General features: G+C 42.8%; 1 long non-coding RNA gene across 1 annotated transcript in view; it reads left to right on the top strand.

Moving 5' to 3' along the window:
- The window catches only part of LOC146822240 (uncharacterized), a 67,983-nt gene extending 41,687 nt beyond the window's left edge, over positions 1-26,296 (top strand). Inside the window, exons 2-3 of the long non-coding RNA XR_014962826.1 lie at positions 9,130-9,276; positions 25,747-26,296. This is a non-coding gene — a long non-coding RNA (uncharacterized LOC146822240). The remainder of the gene's footprint in view (positions 1-9,129; positions 9,277-25,746) is intronic.
- The last annotated feature ends 383 nt before the right edge of the window (positions 26,297-26,679 follow it).

Here is a 26,679-nt window from a genome sequence, read left to right on the forward strand (position 1 = left end):
TTACTTTTACCTTTCACTGGGTTCGTGTTTATGATCAGGCACCCGTTCCAATATGGCGCCCGAAATAGTCCTCTTTCGATGTTCACAAGTTTCCTTTTAGTCACATGACACTCATGGCTTTTAAATATGCACCCGCACGCTCCTAGCCACATCGAATCCTTGCCACTCGACGATATGACCACTTCTAGATCGCACAGCACGTTGTACTAAAAGGTATGCGTAGTGGTGACAATTTACTGGTTTGTCGTAGTTAACCTTAATCGCTTAGAATCTTGGTTGCGGTACGCATTCAGCTAACGGCACCTTTTTTGCACTATTTTTTAATTCTAGAAGTTTTCGGACAAGGTTCATCGCTACGCTTAAGTCGTTTTGAAGTTGGATGTATACTCATTATGGATGAGGCGAAGTAAGCTGCACTTTAAGTTGGATACTCTGTTCCGTTCATTTATGAGTCTATTTTTTTGGTAACACTAGAATGCCCTTCTCTATTTCTGCAACACAGGTCGTGTGAGTGACGATTTGGACTTTTTCTTGTGTATCGTTTTTCACTTGAACGCTGGGAGGTGAGTCCTCCGCAGGCTATTACGGTTTGGTTACGGTGGTTTCTTCGGTTCACTTGGTCACCTAATGCACCAGAATTCACTTTTTCACTTTGACGGGCACTTTTTGAGATAGTTAACCGTTTCATGCTAGGCATCATGATCCTAAATCCACTGGTGTCATTTTGGGATTTCTTGGCTCTACTTTTTTGGTTGTCAATCTTCAATAAACTTTATTCAAACCTTCTTTTCTTTTCTTTTCTCTTCTTTTCTTTCTACTCTTACTTTTCACATCCCGTTCTCGCTTTTTTAAATGACGAGTTTCATGGCAATTGCATGTCTTACTATGGCTGGTTAGTACTGGATACCAAGGGTTATAAAATGCAAACTAATGTCACAGTTGAACATACATATAAGTTGGTTTTGATACTTGTATTGTTTTCATTTTGAATTGATTTATATACTTATACACATATATTGTTACAGTATTCCCCTGAAGAAGGTGTGTGTCACACCGAAATGCATTGGGACACCCTATGTTCTTTTGGAATACGTTAAGAAAATAAAGAAGAATTTTCAGAAACTCATGAAGATTCACAAACTACTGTTTTGTTTCTAAGTTATCACCATAATTGTCTCTTTTCTAATTGCATTTGTCAAATTTGTTTCATAACATACCAATGGTTCAGCTCACTTTATCTTTCACTTAAGATGTTGTTTACAACTTGAATCTAAATAGGCACCATTGGTGCTTTTCGTTTTACCTTTGTTTAGCAGAATGATGTACTAAATACACTAGTTTACTTGTATAGATCTACCTAGTTGCACCTTACAGGGCAGGTGGATAGTGCGCCTTTTTTCAAACTTTTGTTTGAATATTTTTTGTCATTTTCTAGGGCCCGTGTAGGGGTTGCACCGGCTTTAAAAGGCAGCACCTTTGATTAAACTCATGACTACTGTCAGCACTTTTTGATTAATCCTCATCTAAAACATAGGTGTGCAGTTTGTCCAATCTGTCACTATTGTCATTTACTTATCAGCCTCACTTTTGACAACTAGCACCCAACATGGATTTCGACGACATTTCCCATTTAACCACTAACCAAGCAGAGACAAAAGGTTACTCTGCTGAAGAAGCAGAAAACATATATTCCCTTATAGATGAGACACGGGCTTTTCAAGCCCCATCCGGATCAACCAGCCAATTACTTAAACAATTACACTACACATTGAGGCGGGAAATCAATCAAAGACTGCATGCAACCACACTTATACAGTATCACAAGGCCAAGCGGATCCCGAGAGGGTTACGCATAGCACTAAGACCCATGTTATTCAAATTTAATAAACCGTTCATGAATAAATGGTTTGCAATTTTGAATAAATGCTCCCTAGATCTGATTTTATTGATAGTTGAGGAATTATCAGCTATTCTAAAAGAACTAGAAGCAGAGATTAAGGACCTGAAAGATGACCTATCACAGAGATTATCGTCTGAGGAATTACAACAAACTTTAAAAGACATGAATGATAAACTGGATGAACACGCAAAAGAAGTGCATGACCGCAAATTGCGGAAATTTCGAAGGGATACTATTGATTATAAGCTGGATGAGGTGTACACCTGGGCAGAGGTGTACGCCCAAAGAAGAACTTTCCGTAAACCTGAGGCCTCGACTTCCGAAGAAAGCATTGCGACTGAGCAAGACACACTTCCCACTCGCACCCCTTTGGTTACTACTACTACTGAGAGCACTCCTTCTACGAGTGGCATGACCAAACAAACTCCTTTTTTAGACCTCGGTCGGACGTCCAACCATCCCCCAGAGGGCACCTTAACAACGGGAGGCGCTACAGGCGAATCAGGAGGGGAAAAGGCACCAAAAAAGACAACAGCAAACGGAGGCCGACGGAACCCTCGGAGGAATTAATCATGAATATATCTAGTGTTCAGTTGAAACCCATCGAAAAAATTTTACTCAACAAGGGTATGTCTTTCGTGCCAACGTATCGCACTCATGCACTGGAAACAGAAATTGCACTGTTCAAATTCACCAGAAAACTCAGATTACGGTGGTTCTTTCATAACATCGTACAGGATTCATCCAGCATCTTAGCAGAGGACATCGCATCGAAAAAATTCAGGCCCAAAAGTACATTCATGGCACCGACCAGTCACAAGGCCATTGATCTATTTGAAACTCTTGTGAAGAAAGACCTTCTACATTCTCATCAAGCTACAACAATCAAGAGCAACTTAAGTCAAAAAGAATGGGTAACACTCAGAAACCTAGCCTCCAACAGAAGTCTAACTTTCCAACCGGCTGACAAGGGTGGCGCCCTAGTAATTATGGACACTACTTTTTATGAGGCCAAAGTGGATCAGCATGTTTCGGATACTGACACGTACTTGGTTCTAGACACAGATCCCACTGACACCTTCCAGAAAACCTTGTCGTTGATACTGATAAAAGCCAAAGATTTGAATTGGATTAATGACAACACTTTCAGATTCTTAAGTAACAACTACCCCAAAAGGCCACATATATACATGCTTCCCAAGATGCATAAGAACCCGACAGACCCCCCCTTTCGCCCCATTGTGGCAGGTTGTGGGTCGCTACATGAACCATTAGGTAAATTTATCGACCATTTTTTGCAACCATTGGTTCAGAAATGGGTAACATATGTACAAGACACCACGGATTGCCTCAACAAACTTCAAAAAGTCATGCTACCCAACACAGAAGATGTGCTCCTGGCTACCATAGATGTCACAGCCCTCTACACCTCAATCCCCCACGGGGAAGGAATTGAGGCGGTTGAATGGATGTTGCTTCGACATGACTACGCAGAAACCTTGAATATTTTTCTGCTTGAGTTACTTCAATTCAGCCTATACCACAGCTATTTTTCTTGGAAGCAACAGTTCTATTTGCAAAAGACTGGCACCTCAATGGGTTTTACTGGGGCACCCACGTATGCCAACATCTTCATGGCCAAATTTGAGGACGAGCATGTTTTGCACAACAGTTCTTGGACAGAACATCTACTATTGTATCTCAGATACATTGATGACATTTTGGTTTTATGGCGGGGTACCAAAGAAGCTTTGGAGAATGCAATCACAAGCTTGAACAACTGTCATCCTCATATCAAATTCACACATTCCATCAATGACACCACCATTAACTATTTGGATATTCAGATAGAAAAACGCAATTCTACATTAACAACCAGGATTTTCAAGAAACCAACCGATAGGAATAATGCATTACATTTTCGGAGTTTTCACTCACAATCCCTGAAAAACCATTTACCTTTATCTCAGTTTATTCGGGTGCGCAGAATCAGTTCTGATGATGACCAAGGGAAAATTGACACCGATATTATGTATCAACAATACCTAGACAGAGGTTATCCAGCACCTGTTCTAGACTCGGCGAAGCTGAAGGCGTACAGTATGGACAGAATGCAATTATTGAAAAAAACTGAAAAACCAGAATCTAAACGTGAAGTTTGTGTTCTAAAATTTTCCACATCAGCTATGGCGATTAAACGGAGTATCCTCAGGAGATGGGAGATTATAGAGCAAGAAAATGATTTCACGAATGTCTTTCATGCCAAACCCATTTTCGCCTTCTCTAGATCTCAGAACATCAGAGAGATTTTGGCCAAAAGAACCTCCAATGTACACATGCCCAAATACTCAGGGATGCGTAAATGTTACAATTGCGGTCACTGTGGGAATGTCATGGTGGGTGATACTTTTACACATCCACATACGGGCAAATCGATTAAGCTAAAACATTCTTCAGACTGCAACACAGCGATGGTAGTATATGCTATCAAATGTCCCTGTGGCCAAGTTTATGTGGGGAGAACAACCCGAAAAGTAAAAATACGGGTAACTGAACATAAAAGTGCTATTCGCACTCTTAATCAGAAATCATGTTTAGCAATACATTGGAATACACATAAGCATACCATACCCCAACTTCGTTTCACTGTTCTTGAGCAGACATCCGATCTCTTACATGCTGACCCCAATAGGCACTTGGCTCAAAGGGAAACATTCTGGATACGTTTTTTACAGACCATGAGCCCTGGGGGTTTGAATGACAAAATAGAACTGATACATTTTCTGTGATTAAGTATGGTTGCATGATTACTACATTTCACAGCTGTCTCACTGTTAAATATTGAAGATTGCATTTTTTTCATATTTGCATTTTTTCATATTTGTTCAATATTTGTTTCATGCTTGTTAAATGTGATTTCACCCATGCATTTGGTGCGCTCATTTTAGCAAACTTTTCTTACATGGCATTATTGCCATCTACTTCTTTAGACACTTTTGAAACGGTTTTTTTCTTTTTCTTTTACGTTCCCTTTCGTGTTTTTTCACGTTTTCTTTACCCTCTAGTGTTTTACTTTTACTTTTACCTTTCACTGGGTTCGTGTTTATGATCAGGCACCCGTTCCAATATGGCGCCCGAAATAGTCCTCTTTCGATGTTCACAAGTTTCCTTTTAGTCACATGACACTCATGGCTTTTAAATATGCACCCGCACGCTCCTAGCCACATCGAATCCTTGCCACTCGACGATATGACCACTTCTAGATCGCACAGCACGTTGTACTAAAAGGTATGCGTAGTGGTGACAATTTACTGGTTTGTCGTAGTTAACCTTAATCGCTTAGAATCTTGGTTGCGGTACGCATTCAGCTAACGGCACCTTTTTTGCACTATTTTTTAATTCTAGAAGTTTTCGGACAAGGTTCATCGCTACGCTTAAGTCGTTTTGAAGTTGGATGTATACTCATTATGGATGAGGCGAAGTAAGCTGCACTTTAAGTTGGATACTCTGTTCCGTTCATTTATGAGTCTATTTTTTTGGTAACACTAGAATGCCCTTCTCTATTTCTGCAACACAGGTCGTGTGAGTGACGATTTGGACTTTTTCTTGTGTATCGTTTTTCACTTCAACGCTGGGAGGTGAGTCCTCCGCAGGCTATTACGGTTTGGTTACGGTGGTTTCTTCGGTTCACTTGGTCACCTAATGCACCAGAATTCACTTTTTCACTTTGACGGGCACTTTTTGAGATAGTTAACCGTTTCATGCTAGGCATCATGATCCTAAATCCACTGGTGTCATTTTGGGATTTCTTGGCTCTACTTTTTTGGTTGTCAATCTTCAATAAACTTTATTCAAACCTTCTTTTCTTTTCTTTTCTCTTCTTTTCTTTCTACTCTTACTTTTCACATCCCGTTCTCGCTTTTTTAAATGACGAGTTTCATGGCAATTGCATGTCTTACTATGGCTGGTTAGTACTGGATACCAAGGGTTATAAAATGCAAACTAATGTCACAGTTGAACATACATATAAGTTGGTTTTGATACTTGTATTGTTTTCATTTTGAATTGATTTATATACTTATACACATATATTGTTACAGTATTCCCCTGAAGAAGGTGTGTGTCACACCGAAATGCATTGGGACACCCTATGTTCTTTTGGAATACGTTAAGAAAATAAAGAAGAATTTTCAGAAACTCATGAAGATTCACAAACTACTGTTTTGTTTCTAAGTTATCACCATAATTGTCTCTTTTCTAATTGCATTTGTCAAATTTGTTTCATAACATACCAATGGTTCAGCTCACTTTATCTTTCACTTAAGATGTTGTTTACAACTTGAATCTAAATAGGCACCATTGGTGCTTTTCGTTTTACCTTTGTTTAGCAGAATGATGTACTAAATACACTAGTTTACTTGTATAGATCTACCTAGTTGCACCTTACAGGGCAGGTGGATAGTGCGCCTTTTTTCAAACTTTTGTTTGAATATTTTTTGTCATTTTCTAGGGCCCGTGTAGGGGTTGCACCGGCTTTAAAAGGCAGCACCTTTGATTAAACTCATGACTACTGTCAGCACTTTTTGATTAATCCTCATCTAAAACATAGGTGTGCAGTTTGTCCAATCTGTCACTATTGTCATTGCCACAGGACAGCCACAGGCAGCTGCATCGCCGGTGGTGCTCGATTACAGTGCTCAGTCGCCCTCTGTTTATTAGAATCGCTTTTAGCGGTTCCTTCCAGATTAAGGACTCTGCGGCACTACGTTGCAAGTAAAAAAGTGTATTTTGTCTGCTTCAGCAAAGACAGTTATTTCAATCCATTTCGGTGCTCACACGCACCCTGGTCACAATGTTGATCATGTATCATATAATTTCTTTTAACAAAGCTAGAGTCAGCATAGTAGTAGGACTAAAACGAAAAAAAAATTGTATTTAGGCGCCATCCTGGAGTGGCCTTCCATGCATGATAATATTTTAAACAAATATTACTTCATAATAAAGATATGCATTCATTTTTTTTTTTTTGATGGGGGGAAAAATGAACAGCATCTCGTGCTTAGCGGTAGGATGGGACTCGAAGTTGATCATGCTGGGGAATTTGCTGGCCATCACTCAACACCTGACTGGTATAAACTTCTTCTCAATGTCCCTGGCCAGGCTGGTGCTGGCACACTCTTGGCTCTTCAGCGGTGCCACTGATCCTCTGAACTGGTGGCAGGAATTTCGGAATATTTGCATTCTGGAGGTGTCTCTGCTAGAGAATGATGCACAGAGATGAAAGTTGGGCAAGACGTAGGACCCAGTTAGGCTTTAGCTGGGCGAGACACTTGCTGTAGATAGTCTATATTTATAACCACGATGTGTCCCTCTTTTTGGTATTTGGATATCTGGGGGTTGGATTTGGAGGGTTGTGCTGACTTCCTGTCATATCTCAACTGTCTATAACTAATATTTTGCCCTTATTTTATTTTAGTCCTTTTTTTGGTAACTATTTTGCTTGTTCCCTTGTAGGGATGTTTTTCAATAAAAAACTAAAAACCTAAACAAGTAACAAAATGAAAAGCGGAGGCATAGCCTACAGACTGACAGTAAACATGCCGTAGGAACATAAGAAGACAGAGGAAACAATGGAAAGAAATGCAGGTTGAAGAAATGCGAGAAAGACATACGTAAATGTTGATATGGCAGGGAATATACCACCAACCCCTTATCAAAAAATGGACCAGACCAGTACTGATAAATCATGCATTACACTGAAATTCAGTCTCCACCATCATGTATTAGCATGTTTTATAGAAGATAAATGTACTTCTTTTGAAGGAGAATGCTATTAACTACTAGTTGAGATGCTATATTTCTACTGCTTGTCCATTTTTCAGCAAGAGAAAATACTGATCCCCTTTTGCGCAACAGCCAACGTAATTGTAGACAATGGTTGAGCCTGAGGGCATTAGGGGAAATTATAGCAAGATTGTAGGTATGTGGCCTTCATGTACGACCCAGAAAAACACTGCAACAAAAAGTCACTGCAGCTGTGCAGTTGCAGCCCGGCGGGGCTGAGATGTTCCTGCTGTAGGCATCATTGGCAAACCTCTGGCTATGAGCATCCTGCAAGACACAGCCGTGGTAATCATGGGTGACACTCAGACCAAAAGCTGAATATCATTTAATGATCCCCAAATCCAGAACTCGAAAACTAACTGCAGCGCTTTGCCCCACTGTGGCAGCAAGCTCTTAACAACTAGTTAGAGTATCATTTGTTCAGGTATTTCAACCCATCCAAAACAGTGATATACCAAAAAGCTTCAGAGCTGCATATGTGAAGTATACCCAAAAAATAAAAACTTAAACCTTCTCAAAGTCAATAATTTCCTCCCATTCTCATGTCTACCCTTTCTGGTATGGTTTTTGAGCAATGAGTATACTCCAAAGCGATGAATCATATTAAGGAGAAAGACCAGTCGGGCATGTGGCAGGTTGCTTTCAGTGCACATCACAGTACAGAATATGCAACACTCTGGGAGATGGATAACATCCTCCACATGTTTAATACAGGTCACCTCAGGCTCCTCATCCTACTGGAATTGGCTAAAACATAAAATACTGTTGACTATCCAATTTGCCTTGGCACTCAGAGACCTGCCTTTACTCATAAGCTTGAGACATACTGTGAATTGGTGGTGAGAACAGTGCTAACGGTAGAGAGGTGGAATGTGCAGCTAGGATAGTGTGCTGTGCACTTATCATGATGCTACAGCAATGTCTTCAATGCTTAAGAACATAAGTGATTTCATAGGTCAAACTATTTTCCCATCATTCAACATTGTATGTTTGTGTATAAAGTGGGCACTGGGGTGGCAAAGTAAGGCTGGCACACCATTAGCAGTTTGACAAAACATTTACTGAAGCTCTTCTTTTCCTAACTAAAGCACTTCTTTACTATGAATCACATCAACAAACCCAGACAAAGAGACAGATGAGCACACCCACACACACAGACTCACAAACGCACTCCCACTGCTTGCTTCTGTGAACAGTGACTTATTTGTGTTGTTGAACAACAGTCACCTATAGCTGTGTACCATGAAGCACTGATACATTTCTTCCATAGGGGGTCAGTGGGCTCAGATATAATAGCTGGAGCGATCTACAGTATGTCATCTGCTGTTACTGCTTGAATTGCTCATTCATTCCCTTTATAAAGCAGGGATCTCTTTCTCTCACAGGGAAACCAGGAATATGCCCGACCACCGATATGGTCTGTTTAGAATCTAAAGCCCCCTTGTGCTACAGTGACTCTGACTGTCCCGGATTACAAAAGTGCTGTTACGACAATTGTCGAAGTATGTGCCTGAGCCCATACCGCCCACTTGGTAAGACAATTACTTGATCATCAATTTTACATCTGAATAAAGATCTTTAAAGTCTTGTTCTGAACCACTCTGGTTACTTTGGAGATGCCATCTGGACACTTCGGGGTAGAAAACCAAAGGCTAGAGTTCAGCCAGGTTATGTGGAATTTGAAGGGTATTTCCAATAGTGTTATATTTTCTAGTAAACCTGTTTGCTATAAAATAACACTGAAGTCTCTGCTGTCAGATGAGCCTCAGAGCGGATCTGGTTTAATCAAGAACCTCTTGCACGATGACGTTCTGCACTGAGATGACTGTGGGATGAGGGTGGTGTGTGCATTAACTCAGATTAATTCTGCTTCTCTCGCATTTGCAATGCATCTGATTGAGGTAGTGAGTGTGGATATAGCTCAGTAATAGAGTTATTGATAGTAATGGTCGGGAACACTATGGTTGCGGCTTATAGATGTTTCCCACACATCGGCACAGATGGGACACTCTCTCAACGTTTACAAAATGGACAAACCAGGGAAGAAGTTTTGAAGTATTTTATTCAAAACAGTTTTTATCTTCTTGTATTATCTGTATAATATCGTGATAGTTAATATTGACATATAACAATAAATACATGAATGAATGAAGTTGGGACACCCAGCAGTCACCAGTCACTAGGACACTGGTCCAGGAAATGTATGATACTGTGTACATGGAGAGGTCTGCAAGAACAGATTCACCCACACACACACACACCTGGGTATACAGGACTCTGTGAAAACTCCGAAATGTACATTTGGGATATGCTATAAAACGTGAATGCAATGAATACTCACTCTAGCTAAGGTGTTGACGGAATCCTCAGCACTTTACAATTATGTGCATTGACTAGTATAAGAAATAAATGCTTTTTTACACATTTGTTGGCCGGTGAGGATCCTTTTTGCTTTTCTTTTTCCATCTAGAAAATCTCAACTTGCATTTGGCCGACATCTTTTGGGCAATTCTAGAGAAAAGGGGAGGCACAACAGCGATGTAATGAATGGAATGATGTGGAAGAGGTTTGAGGGGGGTCACAGAGGTGCAAAGAATTACGTGTGACAGTAGAAAAAACTAAGAAAAGCAGGCATATGTTGTGACTCAATGTGAGTTTACAAAATACGCAGCCGCCATTTTAGGTTGTAGATACCAAACTCCATTTTGTGAGTTGCCAATCACGCTTGAATTTTGACATGCTAAGGCATTAAATAAATAGACTCACACAGTCCTCTCCACAAATAGACATCTGCGCACCACCATCCATTCACAGGTACACTCATGTACTCAATGAGGCACACTCATGTAGAGCAACATCCGGGGACAAACATTCACAAAATTGCAATGACTCACATGCATATTTTCATACTCATAAAAGGAGACTAACAAATGGGGGCACACATACACAAACCATCATCTGTCATACTCACACTCATAGACTCATTGGCACAGACACATACTCAAAGGCACACACACTGACACCGGCACACCACCACTGACTCAGGTGCACACTCAAGTACTTCTAAGTCCAGACTCATGTACTTACAGGCACACGCATGAGTACACTACCACTTAGCCACAAACACATTCACGTGGGGTCACAATGAGAGGCACACTCTTGCAAACATATTACCTCTCCACCACTGACTGAGGCACATTCTAACATACTCATTCACACATATACAGACACAAATACATACGGAGGCTGCCTTAGAAATATACTTAAAAACTCATGGCCACAGACTTGCACACAGAGGCACACTAAGGGATATGCAATTACACAGACATTACCTCAAGTACTCAAAAGTTCAGACTCACACTCAGATGCACACCTAAAGACGCATAATTTTACACTACCATTAAGTCAGACACATGCTCATATGCTCTTAGACGCATTATGAAATGCACAGACGTACTCAGAGACCACAACTTAGTCACACATGCACAGAGACATACTGATTGCTGCAAAAACTTTCTCTAAGGCAGACACAGGGACACAGATTTGCACACTACCACTGACTTGGATACACACTTTCCTACAAATAGACACTCGCTGACACACAGAGGCACCAACATGAACACAAATTAATATGCTGCCCCTTAGTCATACACACGCACACAAGCTCATAGTCACAGAGTCATAATCGGAGGTAATAGTTAGCAACAGATTTGCTCATCATTAATGACTTAGATACGTACACACACAGACACACACACACACACAGAGACTGACAGAAATTTCAATAATAAAAATAATGGATGTAAATAAAGTTTGTATTCAACACACCTATTAATCAACAGAACATGAACATCATGTATCTCTGGGGATAAATCGCATTTGGAATCATTGCTAGCAGTACTAGGCCCAACCGTGTTCGAATGACTTCAGCAATATGCATACTTGGATAAGATCCTATTCTATACCACGGTGCTTTTATGCGGTGCAACATGTTGTCCACCCCAGACCCATCCAAGCAATTGTTATAATTAAATACCACACAGTTAGAGGATGCGCCCCAGGTCATAACATTATCAGAAAGATGTACATACTCAGGATTATACCACTTTTTAGCAGCACCGTGGGCCAAGGCCATGCGAGTACAACCAATGTCGAATGTAATGCTCTTCTGGCAAGACATCAACATGTAAGGCAAACCTCTGCCCAATGTCATAAATCACAGGCAGTCCTTAGACTGTCACTCCCACACACACACTCACTCCTCACTGATACATAGTGCAGCAGATATCAGGCAGCTCTGTATGGAACATGAATGCAACTGATACCCAGCAGGTCAACTGAAAAGACACTGCATACGCTTGACCCCAAGACTCCCACTACCCTCCAGCTCACCCCGACTATCCCATACCCCCTGATTGGAGTCACCTCATCCTTCCCCCAGGCACTAGGCCCTATGTAGCAGAAGTCATTCTTAGTGAGGGTCACTGGGAAGCAGGTGGAGGTAGCTAGCAGGATTAATTAGGAGGTAGTCATCAAAGAGGCTTTGACAGCCACTCAAGAAGTTCAGCCACAGGATGTGGAGCAGAAATTAGTTGAGGGCAATACTAGGTAACACCAAAGTGCTTCACAAGGGCCCTATGGCACCAGCCCAGTTGTGCGAAGCACAGGGGGGGGCACTCAGTCACTTGACCCCCTACTGATAGTTCTCAGAAGCATTTCTTCAGCCGAGTCAATCATGCACACCAGCCAGGCCTGAGCTGGGCAATACTACCAGTTAACACAATGTCATTGGGGAAGGTCGGGTGAGGGGAGGGCAGTTGGTCTGCTGTGTGGAGTATGAAGTTGGGGCAGGGCATCTCAGAAGAAGGGGGCACCCCGTCACCTACACGTCGATCAGCGTTGAACCCAGGCCATCCAGGCACAATGTCTGGTGCACGATGATACGGGTCACCTCAGACAGTTCCAGTCACACACAATGAAGAGTTGCAAATTCTACACCTCTCTGGAAATGAGGCACAACGTCTATTGCACATTGACATTGATCACACCAGTTAGTTCTAGTCACACACACAGACGCAAGCTCAGCAATGCCTCATGAGGTAGAATGAGGCACTACTATGGTTATGCCCCCACCTCCGAGGGTCGCAACCTGTGAAATGGCACCTCATGCAATGAGCATGCAGTCAGTGTTTTAAACGAGAGCCATGCTGCATGATCGACTAAGCGGGTCATGCTGGACCCCACAACACGTGAATCTGCTCACCACCAACAAGACGCTTATGCATGCCAAGGTCCTCACCATGCATGGGCCACATGCATTAGATGTGGGCAAGAATTTGGGGCTTCGCACAAGGCAACATTGCACCAGGCACAATTCTTAGTTCCATACTCACTTCACGCTACCAGTTGGATCCAGCAGGCAATGTGGGCACTTGAGAGGGCACTGCTCTCCAGGTGTCACAAGTAGATGGTGTGGATCCCTCATAGGAGATCTCGGATGCCCCTGAGACCTCTGAACAAACAGGGGGTAAGTCAACAAACCCTTGGAGATCACACTTCAGGGTGCCACACTGCAACTGGTAGTTGGCCCAGACAAGCCACTATTCAGGAAGGGCACACAGTCCCTTTCAATGTCAGTAATCCTTGTGCATAACAGTGTTCTTCTGGCGGTGTATACCACGCAGTTCCAGGTTCTCCAGTTCTGCGTCCCCACAAGCGTTTCTCTCCCCTGCTGAAGTATGGCACCATACTGTAGTGTGCCTTTCATGTTGGGAGTGGTTCAAACAGTTTTCCTTTGAACCACAGATTTTTCCCCTAAATTTCAGTCCAGCTTGCCATGAGGCTGTGGAATACAGATCTTAAAATTTAGTGGGGCCATGATCTAGCAACAGAAGCCAGGTGTTAAAACCTCATTAGGTTAGGTAAGGTGTTCTCACCGTCCTCATTAGAGTAGACACAGATCCTATGGTCCTGATGAAATGCCAAGATCCTATGGATTATTAATAGGCATGAAACATGTTGACCATGAGCAATTTACACTCATAATCTAGAGCTTGGGAGGGTCTACTCCCCCCTCAATAGCCGCCACTCTATAGCCTTTTTATTTTTAGCCTAGCATTGGAACCCAGCTAATAAAATTATTTTGTGGGACTCCACCAGCTATTTCTAATCCACAGCCACTCCCTCCCATCTCTACTCTTAACACATATGCCCCACGTACACCTCACATTTGCAAAAAGAGAAGACCTCCATCAAAGAGTCCCCCCGTGGGGGCCGTTGGGCATTTCAGCCCGGCCCAATGAGGAGCTGCCTGATGATGATATATGACACCCCCTGGGTGTGCGAGGGCTCTTGCTCCTAGTTGGAGTGACTCCATGCCCACAATCTTTTCCACTTTTGGACACTTAGACCCCTAGTTCTTCCATCTGCCAGGCCAGGTCCTCCCTGGACTGGAATCAAGCACCTGTTTCAGAGTTTCACCCCTCATCAGCCAGGATAGCTTGAATCCAGTGGCACAGTGAGCCCTGGACCCATGTCTGGGCAGATCCTTCCCACTCGGGGTGGCAAATGCAAAAAGAAAAATTGATGGACATAATTCAGAACAATGTCATACATTCCCCCCAGGTACAGAGATATGGGCCTAAATCCATTGTTTTTTTGCTACCCATGCCATTCCAGCTTGCACCCAATGGGAGCAGTCCAGCCCGAACTGCCAGGCCAGGTCCTCCCTGGACTGGAAACAAGCATCCTAGGACCGGTTTCGGGGTTTCACCCCTCATCAGCCAGGATAGCTTGACTCCAGTTGCATTGACTTTTTAGATCAAGATAGAAAATGTAAACAAAAGCACACCTGTTAAAATTGCACCAATTAGTAGCTCAGAGTAAATTACACTTGTTTGCTCATTACGTAACCCCTGTTCATCACAAACTGACTGTGGGTGGTAAACCTGAGCCTAAAAAGGTCTGCGAAAGAGGTGCAAACAACATTTGTGCTGACTAGCGATTTTTTGTGTCACATGTTACATAGTAAACTATGAATAATTTAAATGATGCCAAACGCAGGTACTTCTGGGCACAGTGCAAGATTATAAATGAGATTGACCCCCTCTGTCTTTTAGACTGATAGTGACAGATCAGGGCAGGTATCTTGAGATGCTGTGCTGTGTTGCATGAACAGGAAAGAGAAGAAGAGTGCCAGATCTCCTAAGATATGGTCCTGTTTTCCTCTTTCTCTGTGCTGGTACATTTTAGGGCAAAGGTACCAAAGGGGAGGGATCAGGGGGGCGTTTTCCGCTCACAAAGAGTGAGTGGGAGGTCCAAACTGGTAAGGTGCCCCAACAATGAAGTTTAAAGAAAGAAGGCTACCAGTAGTTCCTCAGGGAGAGGAAAGGAGTGGAGATGAATCGGTGAATAAGCCTAGAAGGACTACATGTATACTATGTGTAAAGTGGGTAATCCTTTTGTTGGATTTTAATGCCCTCACACACCCTTTCAGGTGTCATGCTTCATCATCTGGGCTGCTCCTCGTCGGGCCGGCGGTGCAATGCCTAACGGGCTCCCTAAAAAGGGGCACTTTATCGGAGTTCTTTTAATCCAACAGCCGTCAGGTGAAGTGCGGGTGTGTGGGCCTAAGTATTGTAGATACAAAAAGTGAATTAAAACAGGGTCGAAAGTACCAGTGTGGAAAAACAATTTATTGTAATGGTCTCCTTCCCTGATTAAAAAGGTGTATGTAGCACTTGGTAGAGTGTAATGTCTCTAGTTGTAGTGCATGGGATTGGTGGTCAACATGTTTCTCGCAGTGAGCTCGTGCGCTCGCGATTCGTCAGGACCTATCAAAATATCTACAATGGTAACAGGGGACTATCTACGGTATAGTGGTCTCCTAATCATAGTCGGTCATGTGAACAACAAATTTATTCCTAAAATACCTGTTGAAGTCTGGTGCTACCTGCAGAAAAAACAGTACATTAAGTTGGTAAAGGTAGAGACATATAGCCACAGGTATCAGGAATTATAAAACAAACAAAAAAGGCTTACAAGGTGATTCATCTCCAACATGGTTAAAAATGTAACAGTGGTGACTGCTGGTGCTCGAGCGTCAACAACTGCTCCTAAAAAGTGGTGTACCAACATGGTGAACTATAGTGGCTAAACACCTATGTGGAACATGTAAAAACAAGCAAAGCGGCAGAAAACAACGTTGGACTCACCCTAATCAGTAGGACTGTAGGCCACAACAGTTCTCGGTGGACTCAGCGTGCGGCGAAGGACCTCTAAAAGTAGGTCTGAACTAGAAGGTGATAGCGAGCTTAAATAATGCAGTAATCACAGCTGGAACATATGGGGACATTTAGCGCTATAAAATTTGGTAGAAATATGAATACGCTGATAGATTAACCCCACGTACAAGCTGCGTTTTTAAAAGGATGTGAGATGATGTCAGAGTAAGGAAAAAAGCATGTTGCTTGGGACTGGCTACTCGTAACGATGTTGTAGAATGTAAATCAATGGGGTCCCAATTCTATGAAAATAAATCTCCTAGTGCTCCTTAATTAGGGGAATTATAATGAGGAATAGTGAATCGGCCAGAGCATAGTTGTGACAACCGAGGCAGGCAGCCTAATGTCAGCGGGAAGGCAACTAGCTGGTGCTTGCATCACGGGAGTAACACAAGCGCTCGTGGAAGGGGAGGAATGATTGCTAGTTTAAAAAAAGGAAAACACGGATTCCGTGTATAGGTACTTACATCTGCCCCGCTCACGCTCTGCCACTTGACCTACCCGGGCCACCGAGTCTGGGAGGTGGTGACCTGGGCGCTCGCTCGAAGTTAAATACTTCCGGTCTTGTCATGTGACGCGGTCACGTGATCGCAATTCCAACTCGCGCGGGTAGCTAGGATTATATTTATGCGGGCTGGGTTAATGTATGATCACGGTGTTAGTGCGTAGTGTTTTACATTCAAAGAATGGACAGAACACTTCGAATGAGTCAAACCCTTCAAATGTGAGTGAATTATTTGCAAAAAGCAAAAAAGGACAACATCGTCAGCCATCTTGGTTTGGGAGGCGAGGTGTCAATAAAGTTTAGTCTCGATTGGATTTCAGAGTAAAGGCAGGGTGCCAAGAAAACCTTAATAAGATATAACAAAGGGATGTGAATGAAAGTGTGAGCCTTGGTATATACTGGAACGCATACTTAAATGTTAATTCATTTAGAACATAAGGGAAGAACAAGGTGGGAGAGTGAACCAGTTGCCAAGGGTATGTCACGTTATAGCTTAAGGGCTCCCCAGGGAATATCATCATTAAGCCCAGTGACATTAGAAGACAGACGGTGTATCCATCTTTTTTCCTTCTTAAAAAGACTGTGTTGTGACGATTGAGGTTGGGTTTCTAGAACCAGCCATTTGACAGAGTCTGGGGAATGTTGTTTCTCAAGAAAATGGGCACTGATTTTGGTGTTCTGTTTTTTACACCGAAAATTGCTGCGATGTTCAGAGATTCGCAATTTAATTGGTCTGGTCGTCATCCCTACGTAGTACAGATTACAGGGACATGTAAGGAGGTAAATGCAATTACTGGTGTTGCAGTTAATATGTGACCTCAGTTCCCAAGTAACAGTAGTGTTAAGGGTGATGGTTTTGTGTACAGAAGTAAATGTACAGGCAGTACACATGCCACACGGAAAATGTCCCTTCACTGCAGGCAGTTGCCAGAGTGTGTTCTGTGTGGGTTTGGTTTTGGGTCTCGGTCTGGTTTGTATTACCAAGTCTTTAATGTTTTTGGTGCGTCTGTATGCAAATCTTGGTAGTTCGAGATTCATTTGCCCAGTGTTAAGGATATTCCAGTGTTTTTTAAGGACCTTAACAACCTGGTTGGTGTTGGGTGAAAAGGTTGTCACACAGGTAAGGGTGTCAGACACAGAGGTGGTGTTCTCTCTGGGTTCTAAAAGGGCTTCTCTGATGTTATTTCGTGCCCGTTTTTTGGACTTGGTAATACTTCTCAGCGGGTATTGTCTTTCTCTCAATTTATTGGAAAGGATTTCAGCTTCACTTTTGAAAGTATCAATCGTGCTACAGTTTCGTCTTAATCTTAGAAACTGCCCGAAGGGCAAGTTCTCCTTGAGAGCTCTCGGGTGGTGACTGGTAAAGTGAAGCAGGCTATTACGATCAGTGCTCTTTTTGTAAAGAGTCGTGGAAAGAATACCCTCGCTCAACATAATAGTTAGGTCGAGGAATGCGATGTGTGAGGGGGATACTGTGATGGTGAAGTTGAGGTGGGGATTCAACTGGTTGAGCCATGTATAGAATGCTTCGTAGCTCCCAGAATCTCCAGACCAAAAAATCAAAATATCATCTATGAATCGTCTCCATAGTAGAATGTTGTGACGGTATGGATTCGTATCACAAAAGATGTGTAACCCCTCAAACCAAGCCATATACAAACAGGCTAGACTCGGAGCGAAGGTACTCCCCATGGAAGTACCTTGAGTCTGGTGGTATAATTGGCCTTTAAACTCGAAGAAATTTTCTGTCAAGGCTATGGTGGCGCATTCAATGATGAAGGACACTGGAGTCGGTGATTCCCAAGGTTCACCTCCAAGTACCTCCTCGATCACTTCGAGAGTTGCCCTTTGTGGAATATTAGTATACAGGGCTTCCACGTCTAGAGTGATGAGGAAGTTGATGTTGTGAGTGTCCTCTGTTTGATCCAGTAAGCGTAGAACATCTGTCGTGTCCTGTATGTAAGAGGGCGTGCGTTTCACTAATGGTTGCAGAAAGTGATCGCAGAACTTAGACAACGGTTCTAGAATTGAGTCAATGCCCGATACTATGGGGCGTCCAGGTACTGGTGTGACCCCCTTGTGAATCTTAGGGAGAACATAGAAATAGGGGGTCTTTGGTTCTTTTTGGATTAAGAAAGAAGCCTCCTTCTCGCTTAACCAGCCATTGCTTTCTGCGGAGTCAACCAAACCAGTAATGGTAGTTTTTAGACGTTGAGTGGGGTTGTTCGAGATCGGTGTATAGTACTTTCTGTTGCCCAATTGACGCAGACACTCGTTGTCGTAATCAGTAGTTGCCATTATAACAGTGGCCCCACCTTTATCAGCCTGTTTGATGGTAATAGACGGATCGTCCGCTAACGTTGTAATAGCAAGCCTCTCTGCTCTGCTGAGGTTATTGAATTGCTTCTGTGTAGGAATGGATTTAATATCCTTAAGTACTGCCTGTTCATAGGTGAGTACTTCATTTGGTATCATCCCTGAATGGGGAGTAAAGGTGGAAGGGTTACGTAAACCTGAGTCATTGTCTGATATGTCGTCTTTGCCCTCAAAGAAAAATCTCAACCGGATCTTGCGGAAGAATTGGTGTAGTTCGCAAGTCTGGTTGAAAGGGTCAACCTTGGGGGTAGGGACAAATCCTAGTCCTTTCTGTAGGACGTTGTCCTCTACGGCTGTCAATAGTCTTGACGACAAATTGACAACTAAGTTTGTTTCCTGGTGTGGCTCCTGGTTTCCACTCCCCGTTGTGGTGGTTCCTCCCATTGTACTCTTTTCTCTTGTGGTGCCCCTCTTCTTCGCCCTCGCCCTCTGCCCCAACCTCTGCCTAAAAAAGGTGAGGGCTGGATCATACCCTGGGGTGCAAATTGAGGTAAACCTTGAGGGCCAAATTGAGGGGGGCCCTGTGGGTACATAGGGTATTGCCAGAAAGCTGGTCCCTGATAGGGTGTTGGTGGAAAGTAGTTGTATCCACGTCTCCCTTTCTTACCTCTAGCCTGATTAGGTCTCATATTCTCATTGCTAGAGTCACTGTTGGTAGAGGATCCTCTCCTTGAGGAATCCGAATCAACGTCTGATGAGTAATTAGTATTGGGCGGGACATAATCTGCTTTAAGGTAAGGGTAGACTTTCTCCTTATCAAAGCGTTTGATGTCTTTCTGGAGCTTTGTTACTTTCTGTTTCATCAAGTATTCTCTATGTTCGGCTATCTCATTGTTGATCTCAGTTAGTTTTGATTTATACTGGGAGCCGGGATTGTGCTGTTTGAGATTACTTTCCATCGCCTGAATGCGTGTAAGTAACTCGTCTGCCAGTCTCTTTGCAGTGTTGACTATCAGAATGAGAAGGTCCCTGGTACACTTCCACGATATCTGAGACCATTCAACTTTGAATTGCCCATCTTCCCAGAAAATTCTTGGAAAGTTCTTCACTACAAGGCCATTTGGAGAGATATTGGCCCTGAAGTACTCTGTCATAAGGGCACCATGTAATGTTATGCGTACCCATTCTCTTTTCATATCCGAGAGTGATTGCCATTCAGCTGATTGGCTGCCAGTGGCCAGTTCTTGGTCGAGACCCAAAATGGATGGGGTCCGAAGGATTTCTGCTGCTTGATCATCCCCATAACTCAAGCCCTGTCCCTCCATGGATTGAAGGGTTGGATGAGAGGATGGGGTGTAAAAACGGTTACAATATGGGTAACCGTACTGCTTTCCCAAAGGGAAAGGAAAAAATTCAGGTGAGTAGGGGGATAGAACAAATCTCACCCACCAATAAGAGGATCCCACGGGGGTTTAAGCCGTGCAGAGCGTAGGTACCAAAGGGGAGGGATCAGGGGGGCGTTTTCCGCTCACAAAGAGTGAGTGGGAGGTCCAAACTGGTAAGGTGCCCCAACAATGAAGTTTAAAGAAAGAAGGCTACCAGTAGTTCCTCAGGGAGAGGAAAGGAGTGGAGATGAATCGGTGAATAAGCCTAGAAGGACTACATGTATACTATGTGTAAAGTGGGTAATCCTTTTGTTGGATTTTAATGCCCTCACACACCCTTTCAGGTGTCATGCTTCATCATCTGGGCTGCTCCTCGTCGGGCCGGCGGTGCAATGCCTAACGGGCTCCCTAAAAAGGGGCACTTTATCGGAGTTCTTTTAATCCAACAGCCGTCAGGTGAAGTGCGGGTGTGTGGGCCTAAGTATTGTAGATACAAAAAGTGAATTAAAACAGGGTCGAAAGTACCAGTGTGGAAAAACAATTTATTGTAATGGTCTCCTTCCCTGATTAAAAAGGTGTATGTAGCACTTGGTAGAGTGTAATGTCTCTAGTTGTAGTGCATGGGATTGGTGGTCAACATGTTTCTCGCAGTGAGCTCGTGCGCTCGCGATTCGTCAGGACCTATCAAAATATCTACAATGGTAACAGGGGACTATCTACGGTATAGTGGTCTCCTAATCATAGTCGGTCATGTGAACAACAAATTTATTCCTAAAATACCTGTTGAAGTCTGGTGCTACCTGCAGAAAAAACAGTACATTAAGTTGGTAAAGGTAGAGACATATAGCCACAGGTATCAGGAATTATAAAACAAACAAAAAAGGCTTACAAGGTGATTCATCTCCAACATGGTTAAAAATGTAACAGTGGTGACTGCTGGTGCTCGAGCGTCAACAACTGCTCCTAAAAAGTGGTGTACCAACATGGTGAACTATAGTGGCTAAACACCTATGTGGAACATGTAAAAACAAGCAAAGCGGCAGAAAACAACGTTGGACTCACCCTAATCAGTAGGACTGTAGGCCACAACAGTTCTCGGTGGACTCAGCGTGCGGCGAAGGACCTCTAAAAGTAGGTCTGAACTAGAAGGTGATAGCGAGCTTAAATAATGCAGTAATCACAGCTGGAACATATGGGGACATTTAGCGCTATAAAATTTGGTAGAAATATGAATACGCTGATAGATTAACCCCACGTACAAGCTGCGTTTTTAAAAGGATGTGAGATGATGTCAGAGTAAGGAAAAAAGCATGTTGCTTGGGACTGGCTACTCGTAACGATGTTGTAGAATGTAAATCAATGGGGTCCCAATTCTATGAAAATAAATCTCCTAGTGCTCCTTAATTAGGGGAATTATAATGAGGAATAGTGAATCGGCCAGAGCATAGTTGTGACAACCGAGGCAGGCAGCCTAATGTCAGCGGGAAGGCAACTAGCTGGTGCTTGCATCACGGGAGTAACACAAGCGCTCGTGGAAGGGGAGGAATGATTGCTAGTTTAAAAAAAGGAAAACACGGATTCCGTGTATAGGTACTTACATCTGCCCCGCTCACGCTCTGCCACTTGACCTACCCGGGCCACCGAGTCTGGGAGGTGGTGACCTGGGCGCTCGCTCGAAGTTAAATACTTCCGGTCTTGTCATGTGACGCGGTCACGTGATCGCAATTCCAACTCGCGCGGGTAGCTAGGATTATATTTATGCGGGCTGGGTTAATGTATGATCACGGTGTTAGTGCGTAGTGTTTTACATTCAAAGAATGGACAGAACACTTCGAATGAGTCAAACCCTTCAAATGTGAGTGAATTATTTGCAAAAAGCAAAAAAGGACAACATCGTCAGCCATCTTGGTTTGGGAGGCGAGGTGTCAATAAAGTTTAGTCTCGATTGGATTTCAGAGTAAAGGCAGGGTGCCAAGAAAACCTTAATAAGATATAACAAAGGGATGTGAATGAAAGTGTGAGCCTTGGTATATACTGGAACGCATACTTAAATGTTAATTCATTTAGAACATACGGGAAGAACAAGGTGGGAGAGTGAACCAGTTGCCAAGGGTATGTCACGTTATAGCTTAAGGGCTCCCCAGGGAATATCATCATTAAGCCCAGTGACATTAGAAGACAGACGGTGTATCCATCTTTGTTCCTTCTTAAAAAGACTGTGTTGTGACGATTGAGGGTGGGTTTCTAGAACCAGCCATTTGACAGAGTCTGGGGAATGTTGTTTCTCAAGAAAATGGGCACTGATTTTGGTGTTCTGTTTTTTACACCGAAAATTGCTGCGATGTTCAGAGATTCGCAATTTAATTGGTCTGGTCGTCATCCCTACGTAGTACAGATTACAGGGACATCTAAGGAGGTAAATGCAATTACTGGCAGAGTGTGTTCTGTGTGGGTTTGGTTTTGGGTCTCGGTCTGGTTTGTATTACCAAGTCTTTAATGTTTTTGGTGCGTCTGTATGCAAATCTTGGTAGTTCGAGATTCATTTGCCCAGTGTTAAGGATATTCCAGTGTTTTTTAAGGACCTTAACAACCTGGTTGGTGTTGGGTGAAAAGGTTGTCACACAGGTAAGGGTGTCAGACACAGAGGTGGTGTTCTCTCTGGGTTCTAAAAGGGCTTCTCTGTTGTTATTTCGTGCCCGTTTTTTGGACTTGGTAATACTTCTCAGCGGGTATTGTCTTTCTCTCAATTTATTGGAAAGGATTTCAGCTTCACTTTTGAAAGTATCAATCGTGCTACAGTTTCGTCTTAATCTTAGAAACTGCCCGAAGGGCAAGTTCTCCTTGAGAGCTCTCGGGTGGTGACTGGTAAAGTGAAGCAGGCTATTACGATCAGTGCTCTTTTTGTAAAGAGTCGTGGAAAGAATACCCTCGCTCAACATAATAGTTAGGACGAGGAATGCGTTGTGTGAGGGGGATACTGTGATGGTGAAGTTGAGGTGGAGATTCAACTGGTTGAGCCATGTATAGAATGCTTCGTAGCTCCCAGAATCTCCAGACCAAAAAATCAAAATATCATCTATGAATCGTCTCCATAGTAGAATGTTGTGACGGTATGGATTCGTATCACAAAAGATGTGTAACCCCTCAAACCAAGCCATATACAAACAGGCTAGACTCGGAGCGAAGGTACTCCCCATGGAAGTACCTTGAGTCTGGTGGTATAATTGGCCTTTAAACTCGAAGAAATTTTCTGTCAAGGCTATGGTGGCGCATTCAATGATGAAGGACACTGGAGTCGGTGATTCCCAAGGTTCACCTCCAAGTACCTCCTCGATCACTTCGAGAGTTGCCCTTTGTGGAATATTAGTATACAGGGCTTCCACGTCTAGAGTGATGAGGAAGTTGATGTTGTGAGTGTCCTCTGTTTGATCCAGTAAGCGTAGAACATCTGTCGTGTCCTGTATGTAAGAGGGCGTGCGTTTCACTAATGGTTGCAGAAAGTGATCGCAGAACTTAGACAACGGTTCTAGAATTGAGTCAATGCCCGATACTATGGGGCGTCCAGGTACTGGTGTGACCCCCTTGTGAATCTTAGGGAGAACATAGAAATAGGGGGTCTTTGGTTCTTTTTGGATTAAGAAGGAAGCCTCCTTCTCGCTTAACCAGCCATTGCTTTCTGCGGAGTCAACCAAACCAGTAATGGTAGTTTTTAGACGTTGAGTGGGGTTGTTCGAGATCGGTGTATAGTACTTTCTGTTGCCCAATTGACGCAGACACTCGTTGTCGTAATCAGTAGTTGCCATTATAACAGTGGCCCCACCTTTATCAGCCTGTTTGATGGTAATAGACGGATCGTCCGCTAACGTTGTAATAGCAAGCCTCTCTGCTCTGCTGAGGTTATTGAATTGCTTCTGTGTAGGAATGGATTTAATATCCTTAAGTACTGCCTGTTCATAGGTGAGTACTTCATTTGGTATCATCCCTGAATGGGGAGTGAAGGTGGAAGGGTTACGTAAACCTGAGTCATTGTCTGATATGTCGTCTTTGCCCTCAAAGAAAAATCTCAACCGGATCTTGCGGAAGAATTGGTGTAGTTCGCAAGTCTGGTTGAAACGGTCAACCTTGGGGGTAGGGACAAATCCTAGTCCTTTCTGTAGGACGTTGTCCTCTACGGCTGTCAATAGTCTTGACGACAAATTGACAACTAAGTTTGTTTCCATGTCTGGGCAGATCCTTCCCACTCGGGGTGGCAAATGCAAAAAGAAAAATTGATGGACATAATTCAGAACAATGTCATACATTCCCCCCAGGTACAGAGATATGGGCCTAAATCCATTGTTTTTTTGCTACCCATGCCATTCCAGCTTGCACCCAATGGGAGCAGTCCAGCCCGAACTGCCAGGCCAGGTCCTCCCTGGACTGGAAACAAGCATCCTAGGACCGGTTTCGGGGTTTCACCCCTCATCAGCCAGGATAGCTTGACTCCAGTTGCATTGACTTTTTAGATCGAGATAGAAAATGTAAACAAAAGCACACCTGTTAAAATTGCACCAATTAGTAGCTCAGAGTAAATTACACTTGTTTGCTCATTACGTAACCCCTGTTCATCACAAACTGACTGTGGGTGGTAAACCGGAGCCTAAAAAGGTCTGCGAAAGAGGTGCAAACAACATTTGTGCTGACTAGCGATTTTTTGTGTCACATGTTACATAGTAAACTATGAATAATTTAAATGATGCCAAACGCAGGTACTTCTGGGCACAGTGCAAGATTATAAATGAGATTGACCCCCTCTGTCTTTTAGACTGATAGTGACAGATCAGGGCAGGTATCTTGAGATGCTGTGCTGTGTTGCATGAACAGGAAAGAGAAGAAGAGTGCCAGATCTCCTAAGATATGGTCCTGTTTTCCTCTTTCTCTGTGCTGGTACATTTTAGGGCAAGGCATTGTGCAGTCTGTGGAGCATTGGTTTTGCCTGAAAGGGGAAAATCCCAGTACAAAAACTATGCTTTAATACTTTTCCCACTTTGTACGTCTGCTGTACAGTGCAGCACTAATACAAAGTTGGAATAAATCTGGAGAGTTTTAAAACTTGCTCCACTGTTCTGCTTGCCTCAAGGATGTCTAATCATTTTACACAAATCCCTGTTTACAAATGTCAATAAAGATTTGTGTCTGTACCATGTGTTCTTGCATTGATATACCCAAATTACCAGGCACGGTATGCTACCTTGACACAAAGTATTGCAAAGTAGCTCACAGTCTTACTTTAGGCAATGTTCCAATGCAATTCATGATTTATGTTGGGAAAGAAATACCACCACAATACTTGGTTCTGGGTTTGAGTTACTTTTGCCAAAACATATTATTATATCTGGGCCTAAATGTATTATTCTGTTAATGTAAGCACCTTGAGAATTAGAATTTTGCACTTATGTTGAATGTATTCAGCATAGGAAATTAAGTGATTCCTCTCACAGCCCCCTATCTTAATTTATTGGTCATTTTTTCTAGGGGCTCTGTCTCCTCTATAACACTGAAGTCCCTGCTGTCAGGCGAGCCTCAGACCAGACCTGGCTTAAGAAAGAACCTGATGCACGATGACGTTCTGCACCATGATGACCTTGGGTTGAGGGTGGCTTGTGCATTTACTCAGATTAATTCTGCTTTGGTGTCATTTGCATTTGCAATGATTTGTATAGTGTTTGTAAATATAGCTCAGTAATAGATTTATTGATAGTGATGGGCTGAACACTATGATTGCAGCTTGTAGATGTTTCCCACACAATGGTAGATTTGGGTCATCAGTCACTAGGACAGTGGTCCTAAAAGAGTAAAATAAAATTATGTACATCGAAGGGTTTAAAAGAACAGATGCCCACAGTCCTCTGTGAAAAGTCTGAAATGTACATTTGGGATATGAGTTTTAAAAATAAATGTATGCGTTCTGTGCTATACAATGTGTATGCAATGATAACTTGATCTAGCTAATGTGTTGCAAGAATACTTAGCACTTTCCAATCATTTGCTATGGCTAATATAAAAAATAAATGCATTCTTCACATTTGTTGCTGTGGTGCTTGTTAAGTTACAGTGTTAATTGCTTGTTTCAATTAACAGCAAATAGGTTACACAGCGGAAGCCGCTATTGTGTAGCTATCGCTCAGCTGCGTTTTCAATTCTAAAGAACCTTTTGCTTTGTCGATAACAGGTCTGCATCAAATTTGGCACTAATAATTTTCAGCAGAAAACTCAGTGCAGTTCAGTGCAGGTGAATGGAATATATGGGGGGCTTACAAAAATAATTGCTTTCCCATTATAGGTCAAATCCTCAAGCGCTTAATAGATTTACACCAAAATTAAAGTCAATATTTATTTGTGTAGTTTGGTATAAATATTTTAAGAGAGATAAATACTTAAAAAGGAGCTAGGTGGGCATGAATGGGT

Source organism: Triturus cristatus, chromosome 6 (genome assembly GCF_964204655.1).
Source record: "Triturus cristatus chromosome 6, aTriCri1.1, whole genome shotgun sequence".
Taxonomy (NCBI): Eukaryota; Metazoa; Chordata; class Amphibia; order Caudata; family Salamandridae; genus Triturus; species Triturus cristatus.